Here is an 11066-nt window from a genome sequence, read left to right on the forward strand (position 1 = left end):
AAAAAATACTGACCCTGCCCCCGCAGAAGAGATCCCAGTTGGATTCCGACCTACGGAAGGCCAGAAGGGCCAGGCTTATCAGTGCCGCCAAATGCGTGCCAGGCGAGGATGCGCGGCTAAGTGGCGCCGCCTGTTTCCCTCGGCTCTTTACTGACCGAGCCTCCTCTGACTCTCCTGTGCCCAGAGCATCTTAGCATCCCGGCTTCTTCCCTGCTTTTCCTCTTCAGGAGTCGTCCAGCTAGACTTGAAAGGGCCGAAGGCAGCCCTGGGAGGAGGAAAGGCCAGCCTCCCGGTCCCAGTGCCCGCTGCCCAGCCTCGATCCTCCCCCCTGCCTCTGATGGGCTTGGGCAAGAGATAAACCTCTCTGGGTCTGTATCCTCTTCGGCACCACGGGAGATAACCTGCCTATACCTTGGATCTGTTGTGGGGTTTAAGTAGGGAGCGCCCGTGTGTGGTTCATGTTAGGCCCCTCCCGACTCTTGAGAAATTGCCTCCGCCAGGAACGTGGGAGCCGAATTTGTACTTGCCCGGAGAACTGCCGCTTCCCATTACGTACATCAACCAAGAAAGACTGTGTCACGAATTCACAAGCTTTTTCCAGTAGTGGACCCGTTTATTACTCTCCTACCCGGCCCTATGCATCATGTGTTGAGAAATTCTGTGCTTAACTATTGCAATATGATTACTGAGCACCTGCTATTTGCTGGGAACTGTTAGACACTATGCTTGGCAATAGATAAAGATGAGTAAGAGATCACGTTGCCCTTGAGGCACTCCTGGACCGAAGATGACCACAGAGAACTACTACAGTGTAGTGCAGTGTTTATAAATGTACAGAAGAAGAAATGTACGAATTTTTGTTAATTCAGTCAGCCTTTTCTGAGCAGCCATATCCACTAAAGTGCTGGGGACAGAGGTGAGTTAGAATCTAGTGGAGGAGTCGATTTCAATACAGGGGTGTAATAGAAATACCATATGTGGGGTTCTGGGGGCACCAAATAAAGGGCTGTGTGCTCTGCTGGACGTGTGGGCAACAGGGGGAGTGGCATGAGGTGGATTGAATACGTGAGTGGATAGCCTAGGAAGCAGCCCAGGAAGTAAAGTTTGCATTAATAAGCACTTTGGTATCTTCTATATGTCATGAGTATTTGCAGAAGAGATTTAATAAGTATTCAAGAGAAGAATGCCAAGTTTCTGCTGGTTGGCTTCTGTCATTCCTTCAACCTTTCTAGCAAACTCGTAGGAGCAAAGGATGTAACAGCTGGGTAGATCATATGGCCTTTCTACACAATGCCTCCTTTTTTGTTTGGTCTTGTTTTTTCTTCTTTTCAGACTCCTCAAGAACCAGGATTCATCAGTTCAAAGCCAACTGAGGTCTTTGCCCTCCCCTCTTTTCTCTCTTGTACAGGGTTAGAAGCCTTGTCAATAGGAAGTGAATTCCTCCTATCAAATACAGTCTTCTGTTGATTGTCTCCTTGCAAGAAGGTCAGTGCTGGGTCTCCCTTGTAACTGAATATTCCCCAGAGCATCACAGTGACTCCAGGGTTTCCATATGTAGTATGTTCAGGTCAGATCCAGTTTCCTCTTTGATGGTTTCAGGGTCTTTGTATTTGGATCTGAAGCCCTTTTAGCCTTTTTCCCCTGATATTTTTAATGGAATTACTCGCACACCATATTGATGATACTTAAAAGCAGGTTGGAAAAAGTCCAATATTTAATGACTACATCTTCTTTGCTGGGGCCAGTTAAATAAGTTCTTAACTGTGTGTTCTGTGTACCTTAATAGATAACCTGATATCAGATTGCTACCAACCAAGGGATTTCATTTTCAATGTCAATTACTTATGGGGAAAAATGAAATTGACTATGACCTTTGCTGGCTGTCCTTAGCAACTTGGTTACATCCAATGTGTTTATAAAATTTTGACTCCTTTCTCCATCATGATGGGTCTTTGGACAAGGTATTTCATTGTTCTAAGTATCAGTTTCCTCATCTTGACACAATAGGTACCAGAGTGATGATAAATGTGTACCAATAACTTAGCCTATTTCCTGGAAAATGATATGTGTTCAAGAAGGTAGTTACTATTCTGTACTACTTACTTAGCCTTCCAGATCCTGCTCACCTCCTAATCAGTTATTCCCTTCTCCTTGGGCTCCAGAAAGGCTTCTTGTGATTTTCCTTCCACTTGTGCTCTCCCACCTGACTGTGGGCAACAACCATATCTTAGTAGCTCCCCAGTACCTTGCAAACACCTGACACGTAGCAGGAATTTCATTACCCAGTTTTCACCTCGACCGTTGGTCACAGTTAACTGGTCTTCAGTGTGAACACATATCCCATCCTCTGAGAAGCTACTTTCCTTCCTCTCTGTAGTAGTCCTGCAGAGTTCCCATGAGACCCAGCCTGTCCTAGGGGAGGACACCGAACCCAGACCAGACCTGACAGTCCCTGGGATTTGAGCTGGGGCTGCTGGGAAGACCTCCTTTGAAGGTATGATAAGCTGTGAGGCCAGTATGGTCTTGGGGTTGCCACCACGGAGACCCATGGAGAAAGCCAACACATGGAGAAAGCCAACCTAGGAAGGAAGCTCTGAGATGCAAGCCAAGCATTGTTGGTAGCATCATTTCAATCTTGACGCCCGCCAAGCCCTGGTTAACCTAGGTAAGAACATGAGCTCTGGAGCCAGCTGCCTGGCTGACTGGCATCACTGATTCTGCCACAACTTGCTGTTCCAGTGTTGGGCAAGCCATGTAACTGCTCTTCTGCCTTAGTTTCCTTATTTGCAAAATGGATTAAGGATCGCATCTACCTCACAGGATTGAGTAAAGATCAAAAGTATTAATACATGCAAAGCACTTAGAACAGCGTCTGACCCAGAGAAAGCTCTCAGTAAGTCTTACCTGTTGTCATTAATCCATTGCTGAGACGTCACTGATTTTTGAGGCCAAAAAAAAAAAAAAAATCACTTTTTAAGAAAACTAATGCCACTTAAAAGGTTTTGTATTATGTGCCACCCAGAGTCCAGACCAGTGTGGCTCTGTCCTCCCACTGGGCCATGTAGCTGTTGCATTGGGCCCAGCTGGATGGTGAGCATCTCCAGGAATGAGGTCAGACATGCAGAGCTCTGAAGAAAGGGCTTGGCCTGTGGGAAGTGCTCAGTAAATGTTCGTTTGTGTCACTTGGGATACCGCCCCTCATTCCAAAAGGAAAGCCAGTTTAAAAAAAAAAAAAAAGTCTTTTAATTATATAAACAATGCAATGAAGTACAGGTTTCTCTTTCTGCACAACTCCATTTCCCTGATGAAAACTGTGGCATCCTAAAAAGACAACATTTTGGAGGCTTTTGGTCAGTACTTTGAAAACAGCTCCCAAATGGGCAGTCACTTCACACTTCCACCAGCAGCAGGCAGGAGAAACCTTCTTCAACTTTGCACCCACAGCTGACTTGATCATTCTGGTAAATTTTTCTTAAGTGATAATGCTAGATGGGTGTTTCTACCATTTTATTTATTTTTTTATTCTTTAAAGATTTATTTATTTGAGAGAGAGAGAGAGAGCGAGCGCAAATGGGGAGGAGGGGCAGGAGAGGGAGAAAAAATCTCATTCAGACTCCGTGCTGAACTCAGGTTGTGAGTTCAGCCTGAGCCAAGTCAAGAGTCGGGTGCTTAATCGACTGAGCCACCCAAACACCCTGTTTCTGCCGTTTTAATTTTCTTTATTATTAACGGGTTTTTTTTTCACTTGTCTATTTCCATGTCATTTTCCTTTGGGGATTTTCATTCTTTGGTTGTTTTTACAGGTCAGAGATGCCTTTGAATATCAGATCTGTGTTCATTAGGCTTTTATCACTTTACTGTTTATCTTTTACGTTTGATCACTTTCATAGCTATGTTTAGTTTTGGGTTTCTTCACTAGTAGCTTGTGGTGAAGGCAGAGTTGGGACCAGGTGGGGTACAGTTGGAAAATCCTAGCAGTTGGGAAATGCTCAGTCACTTAGGGGATGAATCACATGATGACTCCACCTGAACCCTCTTCAGATGGACCTAGTCGTGGCCTGCCTGTTGTGAGGCACCTGGTTATCCCCAGAGAGACTTTTTTTTAGTTAACCACAACTAAAACCAACCCTAACCAGCCCAAGAAAAACAGTAATGATAACCACAGCAATAAGCATTATAAAATATACATGCTATTTTTTTTTTTAAGAAGCCTATTGGAATTCCACTGAAGAATTTTACAGGATTGAAGAACTAGGATTTCAATCAAGTCTGAGTGAGGCTAGCTCTGGGAGCGGCCACGTGACTCAGCTTTGAGGACACTGTGTGTCTGTGGCAGAGGGTGAGAGCTGGCTTGCACCCTCTGCCCATTGCCACCCCTCACATGCCAGCTTCTGACCCTCAGCATCTATGTCACTTTGGGGTTTTCTCTGGTCACACTGTCCTGCAGCAGTGAGAGATGGAATTGTCAGACAAGGGACATCAGTGTGAATCTGGAGCCCTGCTGCCCAGCACCAGAGCAGCCCCCGGTGAACCTCTGAAGACATGCAGTGTTCTGTGTTCTGGGATAGGGTGTTAGGGAGAAGAATGGAGAAGCTTCCTGCTGGGGCTAGTGGGTCAGGCGTCAGGGAGGTGCTCAGCTCAGCCACAAGAACAGGACAGGAAAAGGACCGTTCCTAAAGCTAGATGGAGAAGGAGGGGGTAAGGGCGGGGACTGGCCCAGAATGAGAGGCCAGGTGGGCAGGACCTATGAAGGGATCCCCAAGCACTCCTGAAATTTCTGGCTCTGGGGCCAATTTGGGAGCTACGTTTGGGTCCATCATGTTCCGTGGAAGGGCAATCTCTCTGGTTTTAACTGCTCACACTTAAGTTGAGAGCCACTATCAGGCTTGCAAACCTAGAGACTAGAGGTGTGTCCCAGCTGACTGGCCTCCCAGATGCCCAGAGTCCTCCAGACTTTTAACACCAGTCTTGTCCTTGACAAGATCTAAATCATTCATTGCCCAGAATTTGACCTGTTGGTGGCGTGCATGTCATCAAATAAAACAAGCTCATTTCTAAGAAAAGGCAGGTGGAAACAAGAAGGGGGTCCTGACCCAAGGAATATTTGATCAGGAGGAAAAAAAAACTACGATATCAAGGAGACAGCAGAGTTCATATCCTGATCCTGCTACTCCTGATGTGACCTGAGGCAAGTCACTTAAGCTCTCACATCTCCTCATCCACAGAATGGGCGTCTTACAGCCCCCTCCTGGACTAGGTGAAAGATTTGTGAGATGGACAGATGCAGACATAAAGGGCTTAGCACTCCACATGAGGAACCCAGTGTCATCAGGGAAGTGAAGTCTAGGTAGTGGGGAGAGCAGCCCAGGAGTGGCACATGGTCAATACCATTGAAGCAATGGCAGGTCCCAGCAGTGCAGCCTCGAAGGGGTGAGCCTGGTGGCCTTCCCATAGGAAGAGGTCAGGCTGTGGAGCAGCAGGAGAACAGATGCTGATGTTAACAGTAGCCATCTTTGACCAGCACCTTACTTGGAAGGACTAATCTTCACAGCAACCACGTGAGGTAGTCACCAGCATGACTGGGATCTGATGAAGCGTTACGTTAGTCCCTTGATAGAAGGATTCAGTGATCTTTTTGGGAGATTCATTGTAATTGCTGATTACATACCTTATTTATCAGAGCCGAAAGGCCCCTCATTGCCCGGGTCTTGGCCTGTCGCCTCACAGCTTGTGAACTGGAGCGTAGAACTCAGGCAGGTTTGGCTTCAGAGCCTAAGCTCTGAGCTGCTAGGCTAAACGGGCTCTGATGAATCAGAGCATTTCAGGACATAAGCTATAGAAAAGTCAGAGAGCCCAGAGCTCATTCTTGCCAAGTGCTGGCTCCGAGATGCTGGGCCACTTCATTCATTCGGCTAGACACCAGGAAGACAGTATATGTGACCTGATTGCCCTTTTCCCACCCAGACCTGTGGCAGGCATGGCTAATCAATCCTGGCATTTCTTACCCTTCCTAAACACCGGGGTAGGGCCTCCAAATTCTGAAGGACACCAGAAAATCACCACCAATTGACTAGCATTAACGGATCAGATAAAATCTAGTTGCTATACCTCACATGAAGTCTTAAGGCATGCCAGACAATAGTACAGAAGTGCAAACCGGGGGTTGCTTTTATGCCAGTAAGAGTCTGCCTGTCATTTCCTTAAGACACCCAACATAGGACCAATGCCCCGAAAGTCACAAAAGTCACACAGGGAAATCGTCCTGCCAAGCTCAGGAAAATGAAGGTATTACCAGGTTGTACTGGAGGGTGAATCCTTGCTTTAGGAGGGTCCCTTGGACTTACACCCTCCTTGGCACCACCCAAAGGACATGGCCACAACTCCCGAGGAAACCTCCCATTAAAAAGACAAAACAAGGGGAAGAAAATCCCAGCCTTCTGAGATTGGTGGTGGAGAGCAGAGTCCCTGTTTGCAATGCCACATCACAGCACCAGGCTCTTGACAAGGCTGGATGGAGACCTGGTTTCAGGGACCAACACGGTCAGGCACAGAGAGCCCTCGAGGTCACTGCCTGCAATCAGGGTGAGAGCTGGCTTCACCCTGGCTTCCATCAGGACAAGGATTTGGAACCACCAGCTCCCTTTAACCCTTGGTTCTCAAACTCATTCAAATACTACTCAACTCTTCAGCCACTGAGTAGAATCACTCCCAGGCAGTAGAGTGCCAGGCACTTTTGTGGAATATCATGAAATATGCATAAATTAAGTGAAAACTGACCCAGTGCTATAAAAGTTCACAGCCAATCTGAGCTAGAATCACATGCATGGTGACAGATGTGGTGAATTTTTTAGGCAGGGACTCCTTATCAAGGAGAAAGTTCTGTTGCCTGGACTTTTTTTTTCCCCCTGAAACCTAGAAGAGGGACTGCCATTTCAATTTTAGCTATAAAATAGCTCTCTGTTCAGGATCAGCTTGGTCAGAGCAGGGCAACCCTATAACATTACCATTAACATCCCAATGCAAACCTGATGCCAGGTCCCAAGAGCAGAGCTGTTGGCAACTACCCAGTAGAACCGAGGCTGTACCCCTCTTTGATCTACAGGGGGGAAATCTAATATACGGACCACCGCGGGCCTCCAGCACAAGTCGGCCTGAGGTCACCAGGGAAGGCAGAGCAGCAAAGGTCATGTTTCAGCAGCTCACAATAACTGCTCTGTGGCTAAACAAAGGCCTGACCTTCCAAGCCATGTCTGACCTTTCAACTCTGACATCTGTGTTTACTCCGCAATTATAGCTTAAACTACCAAAGGGACAGTTTAATCATTTAAATCAAAGGGACTAAATTAGAGTGTCCCTGGATCCCACCCTAAGAAAATCTGGACAAGGCTTCATGCTCAAAACAAAGGGCTTCTCTTTCCCCCAGTGCATACGACTGTTTTGTACCCAAGACGGGGAATTAGAAGGGAGGTCTGAACCCAAATTGCAGGAGTCTGGAAATCTAGTAAGTGAGCTGAGCAGGATCCTGAGTTTAAGTGCTGAAAAGACAGTGGTAGATTTATCTACTAGTATGTCATTCTTTGCGGGGGAGGATGTTGCTGTGCTGATTCAACATCACTCAAATCTGTGAAAATGTAGAGGTAGTTTTCTGCAGCTATGAAGCTGCTGGTAACTCCTAGTGACTTGATAGCATTGACTAGCAGAGCTAGTATGAGAAGAGAGACCCAGAGATGGAAATTTGAGAAGCACTAAATTTCATTGCACTTCTGGGCAAAAAAAACTCACCTGCCCTCATGCACTGAGGGGTGCTCTATAAACTGGTAAGAAGGCTCTGAAAACCTTTGGGCCTCATCTCTCACAGCTGATATGCAGGCGATGACTCCGTGATTCTAGTCCTCAGTAGACACCCAGTAAAAAGGAAGAAGCCCCGTACCTGCACCAGGAGCCTCGCAGAGGACACTGATGTCCTTAGAAATCCTGCAACACTAGGGCCAACCGAGCATGTCCTTAGCAAAAAAAGGGATCAATGTTGGGCATCCATAAAGACAGTGTCCACTCATTGAATAGAAAAGGAACTTAGAAGGCCTATGTTAGCCATTTCTTGAAAGCTGAAAATATATTAAGCTCTAGTAACCACAAAGTATGGGGAGATATATAGAATATGCCTTTTCTTTGGATGAATAATTGATCTCCAGTTTCCTTCCATAACACAGGGAATTAGAATCGTTTAAGAGTGCAATGATGGGGGACGCCTGGGTGGCTCAGTTGGTTGGACGACTGCCTTCGGCTCAGGGCGTGATCCTGGAGTCCCGGGATCAAGTCCCACATCAGGCTCCCAGCTCCATGGGGAGTCTGCTTCGCTCTCTGACCTTCTCCTCGCTCATGCTCTCTCTCACTGTCTCTCTCTCTCAAATAAATAAATAAAATCTTTAAAAAAAAAAAAAGAGTGCAATGATGGTTCTGTATCTAGGTATAAGTCAACAGTGTTCGGTTATGTACTTTGCACTGGAGTCCACTTTCATCACTGAGACAAAAAAGAATAACATCAGCCAAGAGGATCCGTTTTCAGTGGTGGAATAATGAAGTAAGACAAATTGTCCATAGCTTTCACTAATGGAAAGGAGTTGGATAAAACCTCTGATCTCTGAGAACTTGCCTCCTTCAACTGTAAAAGCATTATCTAAAAAACAATCTATATCAAAAACTGTTGCTTTTTCCCCCTCCCCAATTCCGAGAAATCTATTTTGGAAAAAAAAGAGGTAATTACAGGCTAGTGAGATTTTCAAAGTAAAATTTTTTAAAAAGATTTTATTTACTTATTTGAGAGATAGAGAGAACATGATCGGGGCAGTAGAGAGGCAGATGGAGGGAGAGACGCAGACTTCCCACTGAACAGGGAGCCTGATGCCTGCCAGATCCCAGGACCCTGGAATCACAACCTGAGCTGAAGGCAGACGCTTAACCAACTAAGCCACCCAGGTGCCCCTCAAAGTAAATGTTATAACAGGACCTGGGCAGCTCAAGTTTTAACTCTGAAAGAGAAATGGTATGTTTAGAAAGATGAGAACTTTTCAAAGATACTCATGAAAGTCTGCAAGCCTATAAAAATGCTATTGACCTGACTTTTATGAGCTTATTCTCACAAGGACCCCTGGGAACCGGGGTCCTTGAAAGCCTCTTTTCTCAGAGGGGTCATCTTCCTGCACCCCAGGAGCAAGCCACTTGTCCTTGCCTGAAGCAAAATTTTGCAAGATCACGCAGGGTTCTCCACATTAATTTTGCTGTTTTCAAACTTTCTCCACATAAATGTCCCTGTACCCACACTGCCTCATTCTTTGGCTTCTTCATAGCCCATCTTCGCCCAAATCCAGCTTGTCAGTGGCATCATGGAAAATGGCAGTGTGCACAGCTGACAAATCCAGGCAGCACCAGAAAGTAAGGTGTCCCACACAAAAACACGGTGTCCAAATGCATCCTGGCAGGTTCAGAGATAACCTGAGGGCCAGACCCAGCAGACCAGTGTGGGATTTGGCAGAATATGGCAGAATTCAATGTTACACTCAACTCAGACACAAAGCTATAAAGTCAGTCACAAATACCATTAGATCAGTTTCTACAGCCCCTGGGGCTCCAGTATTGTGTTCGAGTCTAAGTTAGGCAGGCAGCTGCCAAAACCAAAGGGTGGCCTGTGTGCAGGGCCCTCAGGAATGGTATGTGGATCACGCTCGTCGCCAGACCCAGAGGCATGACTACACACCTAGGGAGCCCTTCCCACCATCAGCCGCAGCACTGAAGACCCCTATCCGTGACACTGACTATCAGAACCTGCAGAGCTGGCCTTGCTTCTTCATCCTCATGGGGCTCAAGGAAACAGGGAGGCTGCTGCCTCCAGCCCCAGCACCCAGGCACTATGCTAGCGTTGCCGAGCAGCTGTCGGCCTCATGGTTGCTGGGTGCTGCCAGCAAGTTTTAGCTCAAAAACCTTGAGTTAACAGACAGGATGACAGAACTGAGGATTCTGCCAGGGTCTAAGTCTAGGTTGTACTTTATTCTGCCCCATTTGCCCAACTCTGCCTTAAATGCATCCTAGTAAAGGGGTACCAGGGTGGCTCAGTCGGTTGAGCGTCCAGCTCTTGGTTTTTGCTCAGGTCATGATCTCAGGGTTGTGAGATGGAGCCTGGCATCTCAGACTCTGCTTAGCGGGGAGTCTGCTAGAGATTCTCTCCCCATCCTCCTCTGCCCCTCCCACCACTCTACCCCCACCCCACACTCACTCTCTCTCTAAAGAATAAATTTCTAAAAAATGCATCCTGGTAAAACTGACAAAAAATAAAAACCAGCATAGATCTTGAAATGCTGTGGAGCTTCTCTTGAACGTGAAAATGGGGGGTGGCAAGTAGGTTCTCAGCTCCCACTGTGCACAGGGAGGACAGGGGAGCAGGAAGGCCTCCTGGACTGCACTCAGGAGTCATAGCCGGGCTCTCCTCAGTCCCTAAAGTATGTGGTCTGGGTCAAGCCTCACTTTCCCCTTTGCTTTCCAGAATGTCTGAGCCGTCTCGTGGCTGGAAGCTCGATACTGAGAATGCTAACAGCAGTGGGTGAGCATCTGCCAGGCTTCAGGCACAGTGCTGTGTGCTTCACATGCAAGTCCATTCACTCACAGCCCAGGGGAAGCCTTCGGCATCCCCACTGTTCAGATGGAAGAAGGGAGGTTCACAGAGGTTAACTATTAAAGGACTAAGCCAGGACCAGACTCTGGGCCCGATTCCAAAGCCTTCATCCCAACACAGTGCCCCTCCCATCATCACAGCGGCCTGTCCCCAGATCAGAATGGAACACATTGCTGCTGAATTTGGGGGCGAGTAAGGGACCTGTGGGCAGAGCCTACTCCAATCTCAGCAAGTGGCCGGACACCGCTCTCCTCCGGCACCACACACCAGGACTCAGAATACCTCGTCTGAGAGCATTTCTATCCACTCAGAACCCTGGGACATCAACACAGCTAAGTGATGGGCTTGGTTTCAGGCAAGCAACTTCCCCTAGGTGGTCACAGTCTCTCTCAGGCTGAAG

General features: G+C 47.2%; 1 long non-coding RNA gene across 2 annotated transcripts; it reads left to right on the forward strand.

Annotated features, from left to right (window-relative positions):
- Window positions 1-7: 7 nt before the first annotated feature.
- On the forward strand, window positions 8-10591 carry LOC122890533. Of its 2 annotated transcripts, none has more exons than XR_006381090.1 (3): window positions 8-916; window positions 1409-1485; window positions 10538-10591. It is a non-coding gene; the product is annotated as an uncharacterized LOC122890533 (long non-coding RNA). The 2 variants fall into 2 exon arrangements; XR_006381089.1 differs by lacking the exon at window positions 10538-10591 and adding an exon at window positions 2378-2708.
- Window positions 10592-11066: the final 475 nt, after the last annotated feature.

This window comes from Neovison vison, chromosome 11, assembly GCF_020171115.1.
Source record: "Neovison vison isolate M4711 chromosome 11, ASM_NN_V1, whole genome shotgun sequence".
Lineage (NCBI taxonomy): Eukaryota > Metazoa > Chordata > Mammalia > Carnivora > Mustelidae > Neogale > Neogale vison.